The sequence below is a fragment of the Rhea pennata genome, chromosome 2, assembly GCF_028389875.1.
Source record: "Rhea pennata isolate bPtePen1 chromosome 2, bPtePen1.pri, whole genome shotgun sequence".
Taxonomy (NCBI): domain Eukaryota; kingdom Metazoa; phylum Chordata; class Aves; order Rheiformes; family Rheidae; genus Rhea; species Rhea pennata.
The window spans coordinates 105,393,941-105,413,469 of record NC_084664.1 but is presented as its reverse complement, the minus strand read 5'-3'; the positions used below and the strand labels follow the sequence as shown (position 1 = coordinate 105,413,469).

The 19,529-nt window shown below is 34.2% G+C and overlaps 1 protein-coding gene and 1 non-coding gene across 5 annotated transcripts in view; one reads left to right on the top strand and one right to left on the bottom strand.

The window, feature by feature from the left end:
• The first annotated feature begins 3,592 nt into the window (after positions 1–3,592).
• CCDC102B (coiled-coil domain containing 102B) overlaps positions 3,593–19,529 on the top strand; it is a 186,601-nt gene continuing 170,664 nt past the window's right edge. For all 4 annotated transcript variants that reach the window (XM_062568104.1, XM_062568105.1, XM_062568106.1 and 1 more), the window contains exon 1: positions 3,593–3,631. The gene's annotated coding sequence lies outside the window, so the exon portion shown is untranslated. The remainder of the gene's footprint in view (positions 3,632–19,529) is intronic.
• On the bottom strand, positions 14,400–14,473 carry TRNAI-AAU (transfer RNA isoleucine (anticodon AAU)). Its single transcript has one exon. It is a non-coding gene; the product is annotated as a tRNA-Ile (tRNA).

The window sequence follows — 19,529 nt, the reverse complement described above, 5'->3', positions numbered from 1 at the left end:
CATGTGTTATGCTTGCATGTTTGGTATATGCTAGAACCTGGAAGAAAAAAAAAAAGTTGAAAAGTTATTCCTGTATTGAAACTATAATTTTAGACAGAAGTTCTGGAAAAAGATGACATTGATCATGTCTTCTTCCTAATCTATGTGTCAGTCAAACAGAATTGTACCATATTGTTCCGTACGGACTAGTTGACTTATCTCTTTTGTAACTAGTTATAACTTTACAGGCCTGCATTTTGTTAAGTAGCTTTGGGCTTTTCTGCTACTTCAGGGACTGGATATAAAATGGTATGACATCTTTAAGGCATGGGGAAGAGAAGGGGCAAGGTGCTTATTATTGCCAAGCTGCCTCCTACTTTTCTTCTAAGGGAATGTATCTAGAGTTGAGACAGAGTAAAGGATAACCTTCTGCCCTTACTTTCAAAAATATATTGTGATGCTGCTTGCTTCACTTGTATGAAATGATCTAGAATAATAGGAAATTATAGTAAGGTTAAAAACAAGTCCCAACAAAAGAGAGCTGGATTATTTATTTATATTTTTGCTGAGAGTATTTCAGAGATTATTTTCAGAAGATTACAATTCTAGGGCTTCATACCCTTTTCTTGTTTTCTAATCTAATTAATGTGAATGCTTCAATTTATTGCTGTGTGAGCTTGAAATGTTTTGATTTTACTTGTATTAAAGAACAGCATTGCAACTTAATTTCTTATATCTGCCAGAGAAATTACATTAATACAGTAAATATTGTTGACCTCTCTGTTTTGAGGGAGGCTTGCTCTAACTTTCTTCTCTGAGACGAATGATTTCGTCTTTCTCATTGGCTCTGTGATCCTGGCCTTTTCCTTCATAATCCCAAAGGGGTGGCTCTTGCCATTAAACAATTTGAAGCTTTGCTTTCACATTGTGTTAATGCTCCTCTGTGGCTCTTGAAGAAGCAGGTCTGACACAGTTTCCAGAGTTCAGACGTGCTCTAAGGGAGTGCATCCCACGCTAGTCAGGGAAACAACGGTCTGGATGACAGTTAATGCCATGTACCAAAACACGTGTTCCCGATTATCAATGTTGCCTACACTGTTTACTGTTGCATTTTGTCGGTATGAATAGTCTACAAACAATGACTAAGGTCTTCTTCCCTTGGTGAGTGAATAACTATTTCAACTTCCTAAGAACTGTTTATGTGCCTGGGTTTTCTAGAAGACAGTTTACCTCCTTGTGTGAAGTTCCTGTGTTCATGAGCTTGCATGTTGGCAACGCGTGCTTTGTAATTACTGGTGATAGACCTAAAAGTAAGGCCAGAAGGCCAAATCAGATTGAGCAGGAGGTGTAGGAATATGTATAATTTCAAGTGCAAACTTGAAAATACGTGACCAGTCTACTTATTTCTCAATAAACACTTGAACTGTTTATCAAATCTAGCAATATACGCATTTCATGTACCTTACTCCCTTCATTTAGTGGTGCTGAGTTTGTCATGAGGCATTACAATCCCCAGACTTATTTAAATGTATACATATATATATACATATATATGTGCTATCTGATCCTGTTGTCAAAGTTGATAAAAATGTGACTGTATATTTTACACTGGGATAAAATTGAGATTCCTCTAAGGATCGGGCAGTACTGCAAAGCATAATGAATGGGACCTGAGTTTTCATTCTAACTTTGCGATTGGTCCACTATGCATAACTCTTCTGTGCTTTTTCCTTGGAAAGTAAGTTTTTCCTACACAAAAAGTAAGGTTAATGACACTGCTGTATGGGGAGAGGGAATGTTTACTTGCTCCTTTTATGGACAGCCTGGTGAAAAGAACTGAAAGGGGGACTTTTGGAGTTGGGCATCTGTGGTGAAGAATTCAATATATATACTAAGCAGCATTTTCAGTAGTGCTCCTTCCTTCACTGTAGCATATTGAAGCTTTTAAAGATTTTTAAAAGACAAAATCTCTGTTAGGAATCTTCTCTTGTGAAGATATTTTTAGGCTTAAAGTTTCAGCTTCCTGTAAGAGAAAATGAATATACTACTTTCTGTACAAATTGATGAGAATTTCTCTGGGTATGGGCTATGGAACCAGGCTTCTTGGATGCGTTCAGAGATTGTAGTAAATGAAGAATTGCAGAAAGTTAGGTCTGTATCGCACAAAGAGGTGGAAATGTGATTAGCTACAAAGGAATAATGTGTAAGATACTTTATGACTTGTAAGTAACTAGATTTCAAAAATGTTAATTGATTTCCTACATTAGGGATAATGGAATGTATCCAAAGAGCATTCGGGGGTGGGGGGGAGAGATATTTGTAGCTGCTAGAGGAAGCAGGGAAGATGTATAAGGTTGCCTTATTATTTTGTTGTTTGGGATGTGGGTTTTTTGAGTATGATAACTGCAGGCGTGTATTTTTCATAGAAGTGTCTAGTTTGTTCACGTTTTTTATGGAATAATCGTAGTTGTTATATAATTAGTTGTATATATTTTGTGAGTCATTGAAGACAAATAATATCCATATATTTGTGAGAGAGTTTGCTTGTTCTTTTATTAAAAACAAACAAATAAACAATAAAAAAAATCAGGCCCCCCAACCCGCCAATTTAAATGTCCTGCAGCCAAGCTACTATCCATCAAGAAAGGACTACCCTGCTGTACTACTGTTAAAAGGTGATGGGATGTTGGTAGAGAAGTGGAGCCATGTTCTTTAAAACTGTTAGTAAGGAACCTTGACTTTTCAGTCTGAGACCATGATATAGGAATTATAAATAAATAAATACAATTACAGAATACTGATTACTTTGTTTTTCAATACTATTGCACATTATATCAGCTGTGACGTTTTTGGCCTCGTCAAATGTAATATCATTCCCAGTATAGTGGTGTCATGTCAGCTTTGTCACATGTCAGTTACAAAAATATTTCTACATTTTTTTTGTAGAATTCATTGTAGAAACAATGCTTACCTTTTATTTTAATGCTATTACTTTATTTTTTTATATATAAAAAAATATTTAATTTTCCAGAAATAAGCTTTTTAAAGTTTCATATTGCTGGTAATCTAAAATTTTACAATTATTTTGTAATAATATTCAAAAGGCTCTGGCTAATTTCTCAATTAATTGTGAAAAGGCATGTATTAGTGAGATGACATATAGTGACATGGAAAGGAAAACAATCTTATTACAGCATATTTAAAACTGAGGAGATGTGCATAAATGCAAGTAGTGGCATATATGTCCACCCAGCTTGGAAAAGACTTGTATATTTGCCTAACTATTTGTATTAGAATAATTAGTTTAAGCTTATACATAATATTTGGGGGATTGGGGCCATAATTTTCAGTTTAGAAAGGGAAGGAGAAATAAAAACCAAGAAAGCAATACTTAATGAAGAACAATAAGGCTAAATCTTTTATTTTGGATAAGTAACTTGTACATAAAGGAAAAATGATGTGGTTTTGGTTTTGATAAAGCCTGACCAATGGGAATCTTTTTCAAGTTACTGTGGAGCGGCCTTAATGCTGTAAACAATCCAGTTGGCCAAGTCCCAGTACTGTGCAGATGAGAAAAAGAAGCAGGAAATTCTGTTGTTTATACATATGTCTGTAACACTGAGAAGCAAGAGCAGCCCAGCAAGCCCAGAGGGTAAGGGGTCTTAAGCCTGTAGGTTTACTATCTAAGTTTTCTGTTTTTCTTTTAGGACAGAGTGTGAGTTACTATCTTGCTGATAGGAGGAAAGAAACAATTTGAAATACCTAGGAAAAGTACTGAAGATCAGAAAACAAATAATATTTTAAGTATGTAACTAAGTAAGATTTAGCTAGACTTTTCTGTTCTGTCTTTTTCACTATCACTGTGTAATGGTTATGCTAACATGCTACTAACATTGCTTGTTTTTCAGATGTATGAAGATACTTTTTACCATAACCAGATAAGATTTTAAAATTTTCATAGTATCAGTTTTTTAAAAATGATTATTTCTTATTTTTGATTTAGAAGTTAATAAAAATGTGGAATATTTGTTACACTGTTTATACTGTTTTCATGTTGATAACTTTTTCAAATCGTGATGTGGAGTTATTCTGCAATTGGATAGGATGGTAAGCTTTGGTAATTTTTAATCATTTGGTATTAAAAACATACATGTCATAAGAATACTGTTATTAGTTTGCTGCTGTTCACATTGCATTTTGTTATTAGAAAGCGGTGTTTCCTCAACGTTTGTTTTCAGAAATTCCACTAATGAGATTTATGATCCTAATTTTCTTCAGAAAATATCTACTGGGATAAGAAAAAAGGAAAGATGTGTTCTTAGCTATATGACATTATTTTAATGCAATGAAAATGCTATGATTGATGCTATGATTTGTTGATACTGGACAAAGTCTTTCAAACTATGATAAACTAAATATCTAACATTCCAGATGGTATGAGTGTATATGGCTGATCCATAACAGTGAGATCCAAGAGCCAAGTTTCCAAAATGATGCTGATTAGTTTAATAAATGCCCATACTAGATAGTACTAACAGGCCTTCCACTGAATATCCAGTTGTGTGTGTTTTATCTGTCTTAGTTTGCAGTGATTATCACCACTGTGTGATCCACCACAGATTCTGATAGAAATAATACTGTTACTGTAATCTAAGGTTTTGTTCTAGATTATTTATGTTAGAATATTTACATTTTGAAGTCTTTAAATGCAATCATTTGTATAGTATACTGAAGATAAAAAGTCTTTGGTTAAGATATGAGATATCATTAGTAGAACTGGTCATACCTCTTTATATCATGAAACATCCTAGCAAAGTCTACAAAAAAAATCTTGTGAGTGAAAGAAGTGAAAGAACAGATCTTTCATTTTTGTATGTGTGTGTATAGCCTGCTTTGAATTCAGACCACTCTTTCTCCTTAAATATAAACTATTACATTACTTTTTAACTTCAAGTAAATCTGAAAAAAGAAATTTATCAGGAAATGAAAACCTTAGAGCAGCAGGTAATGAGCTTGCTTAAAGCATTGTTATTGGTGTCAGCACCAATGGGGCTAGATCTTTGTATTATTTAAATAATGCTAATTTATTTTTCTACTAGTTGAATAAATTGTAGATTGAAAAGTTTAACAGTCATTATTCTACTTTAATTGATAGTTCCGTATTATTTTTTATTATTCCTCTAGTAAATGCAACTTTTAACAAACAAAAAAAAATGAAGTTTCATGTTCTGAATCACTTTTTATAAGGTAGGTAGTCACAATTAAAAAAAAAAAAAGACTTTTTTTTTTTAATCCAAAGAATAATTGACAGATGTATACTTTATGGAGAACTAATGCAATTTTCTATCAGGAGAAAGAACTTCTAGTGTATTTAAATACTGCTTTCCACCTATATGTCTTTTTCTAATCAAATGCTAATAAATGAAGAAATAACTACAGTGGTTACAAATAAAATATTAGCAGAATTCCAAGGGTAAAGCCTCACACTAACCTTCGCGCTACACTGATCTTCTCTGTAACCATGTATATACAGCATGTATTCTGAAGTATATGGTGCAACTTTTCATTGTTGGGTTTGAATTCATCCCAACATCATTTGCATCCACACATTTCTTGGCATCAAAGAATGCAAAAAAACCTTTGGAGACTCCAGCATTAACAAAAGGAATACAGGACACTGTGGTGAGTACGAGCCTTCCAGATTATTTAGTAGACATGCTCTACTGTCCATCAGTAGAGCTTTTATTAGCATTGGGTATAAAAGAGGAAAAAAAACATCAGCCAGGCAAAAACTTTCCTGTTGCAAGGATCCGTGTATGTGCAATGCAAAGTTCATGGAGTGGAAAGTGAAATTCAGCTTCCTAGAGGTAGGAACTATTTCCTCCTATTCCTGCAAATGGCTTATATAGATGTGAAGGCTGCTGTTACTAATGTCATTATTATCACTTCTGTAATTGAAAAAGCTATGGGTTTGATTGTGGAGTACTGTGAACTCCATAAATGTGACCCAACTCATAAGTAGTTACCAGCGGGTCTAAAGGCAGTTTTCTTTCTGTGATGGGGTTATCCAAGCAAACTTCATTTGGAAACATTTTTTTAAGAGAAGTTCCATGGAAACATAGATAAGTACTTTATTTGCATTTATATTAAACTATGTTGCAGTAAAATCAGGGAAAAGAGAACAACAAATTCTTGACTAACATCACAATCAAAGACCTTCAATTTCGAAGTGTTTAGAGAGTTATGGAAGTCTGTGTGTTTTGTTTTCCTAGGAGATATTTCTATAGATTCTCAAATTCCATCACCTTTGATGGCTGGATATTAATTCTTCAAGTTCCTTGTTCTTATGCTTCACTTTCTTTCACATTCCTGAAACTTGCACTCTACTGAATTCATTGAGTTGCAATGACATTTGAAATCTGATCGTTTATCCCATTTACAAGCGTTGCTTTAATACCACAGACTTTTTTGCATTGCTGAAACAGGAGATCCTTATTGCAGTTACAGATATGTCTGCACGTAAGCGTCTATGTAACAAACATACTAGGTAAACTGGCTCCAAGAGAACACTTTTCTTGTAATTAATGGTCTGTTCTGCTTGCAGGAACCTTTGCTAGTCTTTTATTTTCTAAGTAGTTAGAATCTCGTTCTTTCTGTGACTTTAGGGAGGTATCACATGATTATGTTAGTGAGATGGCTTTTTATATAGCTGACATCACATAAGGTGTATTAATATATATAAACTATATAATATTGGTATTCAGATATATTACAGTAATCTGAAGATGCAGATCTCTTAGCACAGTACACTTCTACTCCTGTTTCCTTGTTGATCAATACAGTAATTTTTCCTTGACTGATTTACTGTAAAAATAACCCTTCCTTAAACAGCCTGATTCTCTGCTCACACTGACTTGAGTAATCTAGATGTGATTTACTTTGGGTTAAATGAGAAACATCTTATGCCAAATCCATTTTTATTTAATACCAGTCACATTGCCGGAGGAATGCCAGGGATGAAGTGGTCGAATAGGCCCACTGAAGTGACAGTATAAGTCATATCTGAAGCACATTTCCCTCAAAGAAGACTTAGTGGAGATGGAATCATCATAGGCTACTACCTTGGAGCAATAGTATCACAAGGGAAACCTTGAAAAATTGAAATATATAAGATTTAATGTAATTAATTAAAAATAATTACATATAAATATCCAAGAAGTAATCTCTTCTTACCAAAAGTTCTTTAAAGAATTGTAGAATTGGAGATGATTTGGCTTCTACAGCTGTTCTGATACAACTGATTGCATCTCTATGCAACAAAATTCTGTTAATTCTGATAAAACTATTTCAGAGTAGGCATATATGCCAAAGCGATAGACTCTGACATAGGGAAAATAAAACATTCTAACATTTATTAAGACACAACAATTTTTATTTGAAACACCACTCAGAGTCAATCTGGAAACAAACAATTTCCCCACCCACGTATGTAGACAAGTAGGAATGTTTCAGAATATTTTATGTCTTTCAATGAAACAGTATGTCTGATTATCTGTGATTAATTTTCCCAACACCCAATGTTATGGAGTTGCTTTTGAAAGCAGGTCATGTTTTGAAAGGAAAAAGATCATAAATCATTGTATCAAGACTTTTTTAATCTCTAATATTAGAAAGCATATAATTTTAAGATGTTAGCAAGATTTTGAAACTCTGAAGACTTTCTCAATCTGAGCAGAGTCAGAAAAAAAAATTTTTTAGAGCATTTAATGGACACTGCTTTACATCTTCACCTACTGAAAACACAGAAACTCGCTGCAATGTTCAGTGTACAAGGAAAAAAAATGTAAACAAAAGTAACCGAGCTTAAAGAAACTTTCCAATGAGTGGAAAAGTATAGAAATGTGGCATACAGTCCAGAAAATAAATTCAGTGATGCTTTTTGTTTAAATGACAAAACTTCTCTGTACATTTAGATGACCTCTAATGTAGAATATAGATGAACATGTTTTAAAACTTTTTTCTGACTTAATTCTTTTTGAGTAAAGTGCTGTTCAATATGATAGTCCTTTGTCTTCAATTGTCTTTTTCGACTTCCTTTTGAAATTAAAAAGAGCTAGCTGACCTAACCTACAGCCCAAACTCTATTTCTGAAAACGTGACCAAATCCTGATCTTATTTGAAGTGCTGAGCACCATTTGGGAGTAGCTGAGCATCTTAAACTATAGCTGTACCCAATAAAACTTGCAGAGGCTCTCACAAGACCAATAAAGTATGTGGGTTTCTTTTGTTTTGTGTTTTTTTTTTGGTTTTGTTTTGTTTTTCAAAGCACTATAGTAGGATGCTAATGGTAGTAATGGCTGGGAAAGGAACTTGATTGAAAATCTGATGTGATATAATACCTTTGGTCTGAATAGTTTCCCATAAGCTTATTTACCGATTATTTATTTAATTATTTTTAAATTCACTAACAATTTTTCTGGCTGGAAATGAATAGCTGAACAAAAAGCTTTTAGCTTTACTTTGTTCTTTGATTTTCACTTACTGGCTTTAGCGATTGTGAATTTAAAAAAAACTTCTAAAACAGATTATGAACAACATGCCCAAAGGCAGACCTGGTCTCATTGATGATGCTCGTCTCCAGTATCACTCCTGTACATTTCTGGAGTCTTCCTTCTTCCTAGGAAGCTCTGGGAAAAGGCACAAAAGGTGCTCTTGTGGGTTGTGTCAAAGGCCTGTATAACCATGACAGTGCATGTGTGTACTGGCTGAGCTGCGGATGGTGTAATCGAGTGTTGTTGCAGTTGCAGCTGAAGTTGAGCAGTTTCAGGAGGTACTGGCTTAGCCTTCTGGTCTCAGAGAAGGGGCTATGACTCCTTTAGCACTACTATCTATTTTAGTGTAGGGTAAAATAAGTTTGTCACACTCCATGAGGATTTTAACTAACTAGTGTTGGGTTAGGATTTGCATCAGCTGTGGAGCTGCTGAGGAAAAACTCAGAAACCTTTGAACTTGACTAAGAGTGAATCTCATTATCTTAAGAGCAAGGTGCCTAGGTATTTTTGTAAATCGCAGTAGATGTTAATATGCATCTTTAACCATAAGCATTAAAAAAATAGTTTCAATATACTGAACTGATGTTAACTGAATATTGAAAATTAATCCAAACTCTATTCCACACAAGTAATTACCTCTTTCAAACTTGGAAATAGATTACTATCGTTCTAAAAAATCTCTCTACGCTAATCAGGAGATGCCTAATTTTGCTAGTCCTTTAACTGATACAAATTTATTTGTATGAAGGCACCTTAGTTTAAAAGAGAAATTCATTTGCTAATAGACCTTTTGGTTCAAAGGAGATTTGTTAGTGTAACGATGTTGGGTTTTTGCGGGGGATGAGAGGAAGCAGAGAAAGGAAAGGAAGAAAACAGCACTGTAATAATAGTACCCATCTTTTTCCTTGAATAACATTATCTGAAATGGAAAGAAATAATTCTTTTTAAGTACATGCAAACATCTTAAACTGTTACAGGTGTGTAACCTTTAATTTCTCAGTTAGCTGATGAAATATAATGTGATGGGCTCCATATTTTTATTTGAGTATCTTCAAAGTGATTGCAATTGGACTCAGTTTCTGGAGGAGACATTAGTGGTATCTAGCTCTTCAGTTGAATATATTTTCATGGCTGAAAAGACAGTCTGGGATAACAAGAACTTCATTGCTGTTGTTATTTTTTTAAAAAGGTAGTCTTAAGGTACAAAGGTGTACTGATGGGTTGTTCCTTGTTGAAAAGGTGTTTTTCATGTGTGTGGGGGGGTGGGGAGTGTTTTCTGGTTTCTTTTCTTTTCTTCCATTCTTCTTCCTACAGGATTAGACTGTGTTTTAACAGCAGCTCATTAAATCTGTAGGTGCGGGTGAGTTACAGTAGTTGGGTTACTGAACTAGGGACTGAAGAGTAAGAATCAAGGGGAGGAGAATGTTAACCCTGCAATTTGAGTGGCAGATCCAGGTTTAATTTTTGGTTCTGTTTTACAGGTGAATAAGGGTGAGATTGTTAAGAGCTGTTCTGCATCAAATATCTGACATTTAAGGAAGGTTCCTGACTCTACTCATATTGCCAGATCATAGCAACACAGGAAAAACCTATAGACAGCTCTGATAGATTCATATTTTTGTTCATACCAAGTGTTCTCTTGTGTGCTCAGTATTATCTACCCTAAACATCTTCAGCACCAGTCCAGCCTTTGTGATAGTTGACTCAGGTTTCTAGATCATTTAACTCACTCAAACGATCTTCAATGTTACGAATGTAATAACTGGAGAGGTTTAGCTATGCATTTGCAACTCTTTATGTGGAAGGCTGATCTTGAGTTACCTTTTCAAATGATAGGTCACCCAAGGTGACACACTAGTTAGTCAAACTGTAAAGATGGGAAGCCCTCCAAATCTAGATTTGCTGTCATGTAGAATGGAAACCTATACAAGCTAAGCTGCAAATACGCTAGTGTTAAAATTAGAGGTCCGAATTGTTACACATGCAGGGTTTGGGGTTCTTTTGTTTGTTTCTTTGTTTGGTTGATTTTTTTTCTCCAGACGTTACCGTTTGACTAATATAACTACAATTAAAAATTCAGTGACTGAGCTTCTGGCATAACTCTTGGTAAATAGTTTGCTGAGAATTTCATATCCAGGAGATTTCATATTTGGTCATAATGACAATACTTTTTTGAAATGAGAGTTCTAATTAAGAGGAGCAAAAAGCAAATCCTTCTGCAACTAATAAACTGTAACCAAGACTTCCAGAGATGCTTTTGAGGAAATGGAACATGTTTAAGGTTGGAAGATCTATTTTATTTTTTCCATATATTTTAGATATTATGAAAACAAAATCTAGAGATTGGAGATAGAAGAAGTCTTTAATCTGTTTGATCTAATAGTCCATGCACCTACAGATATTCAAGCTATCTAAACTTTTTCTCAGTACTGATGGCATCGTACTGGAAACTGATACTGTAAGAAAAATATCTTTTCAAGAGCATGAGATTACATAAACATATTGCTTCAACAGTACACACTATTTTACAAAGTAACAGATTATTAAATTGTCCTGAGCTTATGTGTTTATAGATTTTACAAGTGAGTAGCAAAGAGCAGGTTAGGCTTTTATGCATAGACTCAATGAAACTACGATTGAGCTCAGATAATCTGGCTAGCTATTTATTCCAGAAGTTTACACTAGCTTTTGTACTAGCCTCTTGATCATACTCCAATAAGAAGTGATAGTCAATAAAAAGTGCAAGGGAGGGCCAGCTAGCCAAATTGTTATGTCTTAAAAGCCATAGCTGGCTAGTGAATTGGGTTAAGCTTGTCTTGGCTTCTCCTTAATACTTGGTTCTTCTTGAGACTGTTCATTATCTGGGAATATTTTTTTTCCTGTTTTCATGGTTAATCTAATATTACAACTAAATCGTTCAAGTTTGGTGGCTGAGAAATGAATATCAATACTATAGGCTCAAGTCTTTAGAAATTATATTTGATAATTTGAAGGTTTGTAATCAAACAAAAACATTCTTGGAAGAAAGCTTTTTGATATTTATATTATTATATTTATAAAAGTACTTCAAACTGTTGTTCTTGTTGCCTTTTGGCCTTATGGGCAGGAAAAGACAACATCTGTATATGCAAATATTTATGTTACCCATATTTAACCCTAAAGGATTTGAATACAACTTCAAAGACACATGAAGAAATATCAACTTGCCCATGTAAAAGATCTTAGAAGATATTTACAATGTATAATGATTTGTATTAATCAGCAAACCTAGACTACAATAAGCATATAATATTCTTGAAGAAGAAATACCAAACTGCTTACAATTTACCGGAAATGGCAGCCAGAAAGCCACCCCCCCAAACAAAAAAAATTTTAGTCTTTAAATTTACTGTAATCTATTACTACCTTCCAATTTTTCTTTTTTTTATGAATAATACGTATTTATGTATAATACAATACAAAAATATACTCGTGCTTGAAAAGAAACCAAAATGGTGGACAGGATTTTACCGTAAAATAGATATTTAGATATGGAAAAAATGATGAAAGGGAAGGCAGTACATAAGACCACAGAGAAGTAGATATGGTTTGTTCTGGTGCATATTTTTGCAAAGAGAATTACAGTTTTTCATTATTGTAAGTGCATCTAACAAGACAGCTGGCAATAGTAATGTAAGAGATACTGTGACAAGATTGTTGCTTTTAAGAAAAATTTTTTTTCCACTTATTTTACGAAAATATATTGTCCTAGGAGACTAGTTTTTTAGGGTCTAATGAAGGCCGAGTTTTCAGTTCCGATTGTGTGAATCTCTGGGCATTTTCAAAATCTGTATGTGGATTTTTCTGGTGTGTGATAACACTTCTGAAACAATGCCTTTCTCCTGAAAGGGATACACATTAGAGTTTCTATCCAGCCACCTTCTTTTAGAATCAGGATAGTATTCTGTATTAAATATTTTACAAAGTACTGAATGGGAAGCATTATGATACCTTTCTGATCTACCTTAAGACAATGTTTTAGTTTCCAAAGAATGTAGTATTATGTACTTTGTTGTTAGATCCTACTTTAAATAGGTTCTATCTATCTATCTATCTATATCTATGCTATCACCTCATATCTTGTTGCAACTTATAAGTATAAAATCTGGTTACCTAGGTGGTCCTTTTCATTTTTTCTTTTAAAGTACGTGTGAGTGGGGGAGATTCTTTGTAAGCATTTTTTTTTCAATGCTAGTTTCACTTACATGGTCAATTCTTTTGTCAGTATACAAAACTTCCACTCTATTTCACAGAAAATTTTCATATATTGAGAGAAATATCTAACACCTCTATTTACAGAAATCATAACCAAAAAGGTAGTTATAAGGTAATAGTTTCAAAAAAAATGGTTCTAATATAAGATGTATCGCGGACTGTTCAGATATCTTTTATACCATTTTCTTCACATACAGTCACAGGCAGAGGCATGCCCACAGTTTTGGAGGAACAGGCTTAGTTGAATAAAACTGGATTTATACACATTCTTCTTTCTTCTCTTTCCTGGTTCCTTACAGCTGCGCCTCTCCACCTTACTATACTGGGGAACACCATAGTGGAAATAAAATTGTTAGCTTGTTTCTATTTGAATTAGCTTAGAGAGAGATGCTGAGGAAGAGAAGCAGATTTTGTGGCCTCATCTCCCTAAGGAGCCAAATGCTTCCTTGAGAATCATGCATATTAGGTATCAGCTATAGATCTTCCTTCAAGAGAAAGGAAGAAAAACATCTGAAGTTGGAAAAGAATAATCTGTCACAGGGATTCATCTTGCCAGTCTAGACAAACAATCTGTTTTCACCACCTGCTCTCAAGAAAATTACATGAAAAATAATGTAATACTCTTTATTTTCAAAAGCTAGTTGAATTTAACCTTTGGACTTAATTTTTCTAAACCTCTTGCTCATATATAGCTAAGAGGGTCTATCTCACAAGCTGCTGCTTGATTCATAAAGTTGACAAGCTTTAAATACTTGAAACTAATTTACAGATCAAAGTTTTATCTGGTATGTGAGGTGTAGGTGTTCTTTTGAGCTTTGCTTGCTTTCTGCAGCTTACTGGAAGAGCAAACTTTTTCTTTCTATATCAATACTTTATTTTCTGGAAATGAGGAGCAAAGAGACTTGCAATAATAGAAGTTGAAATGTTACATAGGTTTATTTTGTGTTGCTAATATACAATCAGGGTTTGTATCTCAAGAAATGTTATGATTACATTTATCTCCAAAACATATTTGATGTGTGTGTTTTAGACCCTCATATCTATTACAGAAGCACTGTAAATGTAATCTCATAAAAGTATCAAACTCTGAGCAAATTATCTTCCAGGTAATTTCTTTTTTTCAAATTCATTTCCTAATGTAACTAGAATAGTGACTGTTTCTGATAGGAAGAATATATCAATATCTTGATTGAAAATAATATATATGCTTTTCATGTGAATATATTCATGTTTCAGAACTTTGTTCTAACCAATTGATTCTTGAACTTTTAAAATACATCCACCAACTACATGAAGAACAAAGCAAAGAACAATCTTAGTTTTCAATATTGTATATTATAAGTAATAATCTGCTCCATTGTCTCAATATTATAGAGGCCAAATGCCTCTATATTTAATAATGCCTGCATTTGGGGAAATTTCCTTACTTCTATGTGCCTCTGCAATAGGCCTGGTCAGAAAAAATGAGTTTCCATTGTAGGGAAAGTGGAATATCTGCGACCACCTTTTGTTATGTCATATGGATTCCCCAAACACTACTAGTCTTTAAGAATCATAAAACTGGTAAGGTTGGAAGGGACCTCTGGAGATCATCTAGTCCAACCCCCAAACAAGTGGCCCGTACGGGGATCGAACCCGTGACCTTGGCGTTATTAGCACCACGCTCTAACCAACTGAGCTAACCGGCCCATGAGCAATTTAGGATTTAAACTATGATTTGGGATTTAAACCCACATGTAGTCTCCTGCAGCACATACCACCCTAGCAAAATACAATTAAGCCCACAGAACTCCCATTTTCCTGAAGTTACTGTCTCTATTTTAACTTTTAGGCTCACTTGACAAACTTCGCTTGTCAATTTTTTAACAAAATGCCAAACTGCAGTGTAGGTCTTAGGTCTTTTCTTTGCCTTCTCTCTCTCTCCATCATATTATTCCTTCCCGTAATCGAGTAATGATCAGCTTAGAAGTGCGTATATGCACATGTGCATACACATGCAAATGTGTTTATACTATTGACAAAATAACAAGGAAAATAGTGATATTCAGTTTTCCTAAAACTTTTTATTTGGCCAGATTCATATAAAATGTGTAAGACTTCACTGTCTTTATCCTTTCTCCCCAGCCGGTCTAATTGTTTTGGGTTTATTTCCCTTCATTTTTATCTTTTTTGTTTGCTTGATTAAAAAGTCTGAGCTTAAAGCCTAATCCATTTCGAAAGCAACTTTGAACTTAAAAAAAAATTGTCGAGCCTAAAGCTTAACTTTCAAAAGTTCAGATTGTGGCTAGGTTATAGAAGGAAGTTGAGTTAGCGTAACTTTTATTTTGTGTGTCAGGACATTAATGAAGTGTATTTGTGGCTTGTCAGAGTCTGGTACTTTCTACATATTTCACACACATGAAGAGTACAGTGTTGAATAGAAAAGTTTACTTTGGAGATATTTGATGTAACTCAGGATTTTTGATATAGCAGAGTGTTCCAGCAATATACTGAAATCACAGTACACGTGTATGCTTGCACAGTTCAATCACAATACAAATGCGATTGCCATTACTGATCTCTGTAATACACTCACTGCCACGATGCTGGACGTCCCCAGGAAGGAATAGGTGAGCTGATGCCAGCTCCAGCCCCTTGCTCTTTTTCAGATTCCTTTGTTCAAGTTTTATACTCTGTGCGGGGCTAAGACACTTACACACTTCCCTCATGCTGGTCTGGCTAATCTTAGGGAGATGTTCACATGCTTTTGATCAACTCTGGAAGAAACATTTGCACCTGGACCAGTTAAGGGCCATGGCTCCTTATCTCAAAGGCCACTCTCTCATCCCCTTATGCATTAAGATGAAATCAGTTCTCTGTGCAACAGCTGTGATTAACGAGCTGCATCCTCCACGTTCCCGAGCCTCACTGCCACCGCCTTGCCAGCTATCTCCTCTGAGCTCCTTCCATTGTAGGCGTTACTGGTTGGTCACAGCTCTCTAAGACATACTTGAGAAACCTCTACACAGTGTTTCTGTACTGAAGTGCTTCTCTACCTGAAGTCAGATACAGAACTTTATTTTTATGGTTTTCACTGTATAAGTGCTTTTAGTTGACAGAAAAGAGTAAATACAATGGTATTTGCATTTGATTTTTGTTGATATTTTGACATTAAAAGGAATATGACTAAAGAAGTATAAACAGAAAAAAATGATCAGATAACTTATGACAGAAATAAATTATCTCTTTTTGGGGGGACTTTTTTGGTTGATTTTTAGTTATGACACATGCAGGGAATATAATGTTTGGAGAAAACAAACCATATGGTATACTTTTTAATTTGTTAATGTGATGTTTTATAGCTATGGAAAAAGCAAACAAATGCTATTTGGCTGTGCATTTCAGAAGTCTTGAAATCATCTTCTCGTTTCTGTTCTAAAATAACAATTTTCTCAGCTTGTTGAGAGAGCGTGATCAGACCTTTCTTGTGCAAATAAATGATTATCTGCATATGTCCACGTCTTTAGGACTAAGTATAAGATGAAGATCAAGTTTGACAGATAGAGAGATCCATATTGTGTAATAATATATAATATATAATATATAATATAATATAGCAAATTGTTAGTATTAAATCAAATAAGTCCTTATGAAAAACATGGAGGAAAAAATGTTTATTCTTTTTGGATGAAAGGAGGAAGAATTGTGTTGCATAAATTACTGTAATTCCTGTGACAGGAAATTATGTTTTTTAATAGCATAGAACAAAAAATGCAAAGCATCTAAACATACATGCTGCTGAATCTGCTTATTCCACTATCATTTATGTCCAAAATATATGAGATTCTTTAAGGGTTAAGGACTTCAACAGTCATAAAATAATTCCTAACTCTTTGAAATTTAATGTGTTAAATCGAAGAACTAGCTCAAACCATTCAAAATCTCTGAAGATGATGACATTTCCAAACCATATATGAATTTTTCCTGGATTTAAATTGTTCATATACTTTTCCAGCTCCTTTAGTGAGAGATATTAACTGCTCCTTTTATTTATTATTTTCCTTTCTTAACAACTGTAGCACTATTGAGGAAAGTTCTGACTTTCCAGTAATACTTTCAGAAGTGGATGTGCAGTTTTAATGGTTCATTTTGTCCTATTACTGTTATAGACAAAAGAAAATTGACTGGCTTCATCTGAAATGAACATTTTCTGTAATGACAGAGACTTCCTTTAAAAAATGTTTGGCCGAGCTCTTCATAACTGAGACACACATAACCAAGGACTTTCAGAATCATGTAATTAGTAAAAGGCTGCTGAAATCTTACTCTCAAGTTGCTGGCCCAGCTACTGAATTCACTAAAAAACCCAGGTTCAAAAAGCTGCAGTTAACATGGGGGAACTGCAATAATTCCTCTTCTTCCTGCTGATTTTGTTAACTGTGTCAGCAAATGTCAATACATTTCTTTTTGCCTATGTTCAGTCTATATTAATAAATCAAGAGCTCTTTTTCTCGCTATTGTTTATGATTCCTAGGAAAATAAGCAAGAGTCATAACGTAATGAAATAGAGTTTTACTCATACTTCTTACAGTGTTTGCCAGCTGTCTGCATCAGATCTCTCTCTCACTTGCTCGCTCTTGCTCTCCCACTATTCCTACCCCCACTCACATGATGCAATGAATTTTGCTTCCTGTATTTTGTGTGCACTTATTTTAAAAAGGGATTCTGTGTTACTGCTCACCCCAGATCAAGTATCTGTTAGAGAGATGGAAATATTGGTGCAGAGCAGGAATGGTTTCGCTGGAAAGAAAATCCCACTTTCATCTACTTTCTCAACCTTATCTTCTTACCTTTCTATCCAATTATAGCAGTGTTCTTCTTGCTAAGTAGCTTATGCTCACTGAGCTCCATGCTTTCCCAGTCAGTCTGCTGCTGCTAACTCAAACTAGCAACTTTTCAATGAGCTATATCTATTTTTCTAATGAATTTTCAAATTCAGAAAATTTGCAATGTTTAGAAGTCCACACGTGTGGACTAATTTAAGAGTTAGCTTTCTTCTTTTAGTTATCTTTTACAGGTACCTTGGAAATTACTCGTGATTCCCCAGAAATCTATGGACCACAGACTGAAAACTCTCATCTACATGACATCACCAAAATTCAGCATAGATATGTAATGTTTCAGTAAGAAATATTTGTCTATTTAAAAAATCATACAGCAGAGAAAAGAAAATATTTGAAAGCATTACCACAGCAATAGGAACGTTCAAGAATTCAGTAAAAAATTATGGGGTCACAATTGAGTTCAATTAAATTTTCTGGTTCTTATTTAGTCAGTGCAATATTTTCAAGTACGTGAAAGATCAGATTGATGTAAATCATCAATCAAAAAGTATCCTGATCATCCCTGGGAAGTCATGAGGTAGTACAGTTTAAGGCACCTTTTTAATAATCAGCAAAGAGGGGGGTTTTTTTGCATTTTATTTTTTTTTTTTTCATATCAGGAATAGTGTTTTAGTCTACTTCTTTTCAAATAGATTCAAGGAAAAATCTTTATTGTTCACAACTGAAATAGAACTCTTGTCACTTTTATCAAAGTTGCTCTACATGGCGTGGATATTAAACCAACTGCATGGGAATATTCATCCTTGATGCTATTGGCCTTATCTTTTAACACTCTCAGGAAGTTATTAGCTTCTGATTAAATGAAAATGCTTTTGAGAAATATCTGCAGAAAATTTCAATGTGCAAAGGTCCAATCTAGAGGATTCTTATATAAAACTTAAAAAAAAAAAATCTGGAATTATCATCACAATGATATATGGCAGTTTCAAAAGTAGCTCATCTACTTTCATTCACGTGGTCTTACAGGCTGACTTTCCCAGCTAGGGTCTCTGTAATGGATCACCCTGACATACCACAGTGGTTTGCCAAGAAAGGAAGTTTTCAGCCAAAAACTCACTCTAGCTGAAAAATCAATCCTTCCCATGCCTTTTCTCCACAGGGGAGAAATCTGCTCTAGCCATTACTGAAATGCATTCTCTTCTATTTCAGTTTCTTATAATATTCAAACAAGAATTGAACATTTGTTTTAAAATGTATTATTGTATTACATGTATGGATAGTTTTTCATATGTACTCTTGTATATATGAGAGTAATTATCTGTTACTCTCTGTAATTGTATTAACCCTGGCTATCACTTACACAATTCTACAAACTACATACATTGAATGCAGTTTGGTGATGCTACCAAAAGGGACATCCCTTTTGGCCCTTAACGTATAGCACTTGTGCAAAGCAGAAAAGCCTTACTTCCGTTATGGAAAAACACCCTTTTACTTCAGTGAAGCCAGGACTGTATCTGGAAGACCTTTGGACGTTTCAGTGTAAAATGAAATGTAAATTCTGCAAAGTAAAAATGGCAGTGTGATTCATTTTCTTTGGGTTTATAATTTAGTTAATAAAATTAAAATAATTAATGAATCATGCTTCACATATTCTGTATATTCATGATCACTCTTATGTTAAATGTAATGTTAAATTATAAAATATTTCTTTTGTTTTTAAATCTTCTAAGTTAAATTGTCTGAGAGAAATCCCAAGGATGAAAAAAAAAAAATAAATAAAGTTCTGAAAGCCTGCAGTGAATCATGGGCTCTAATTCCCTTTTTTATTCTTTAATTTGTGAAAATCTGGCTGTAACATTTCTTCTATGCTTCAGTGATAATACTTGATTGTCCACACTGTGTGCAAAGAGGCACAAGG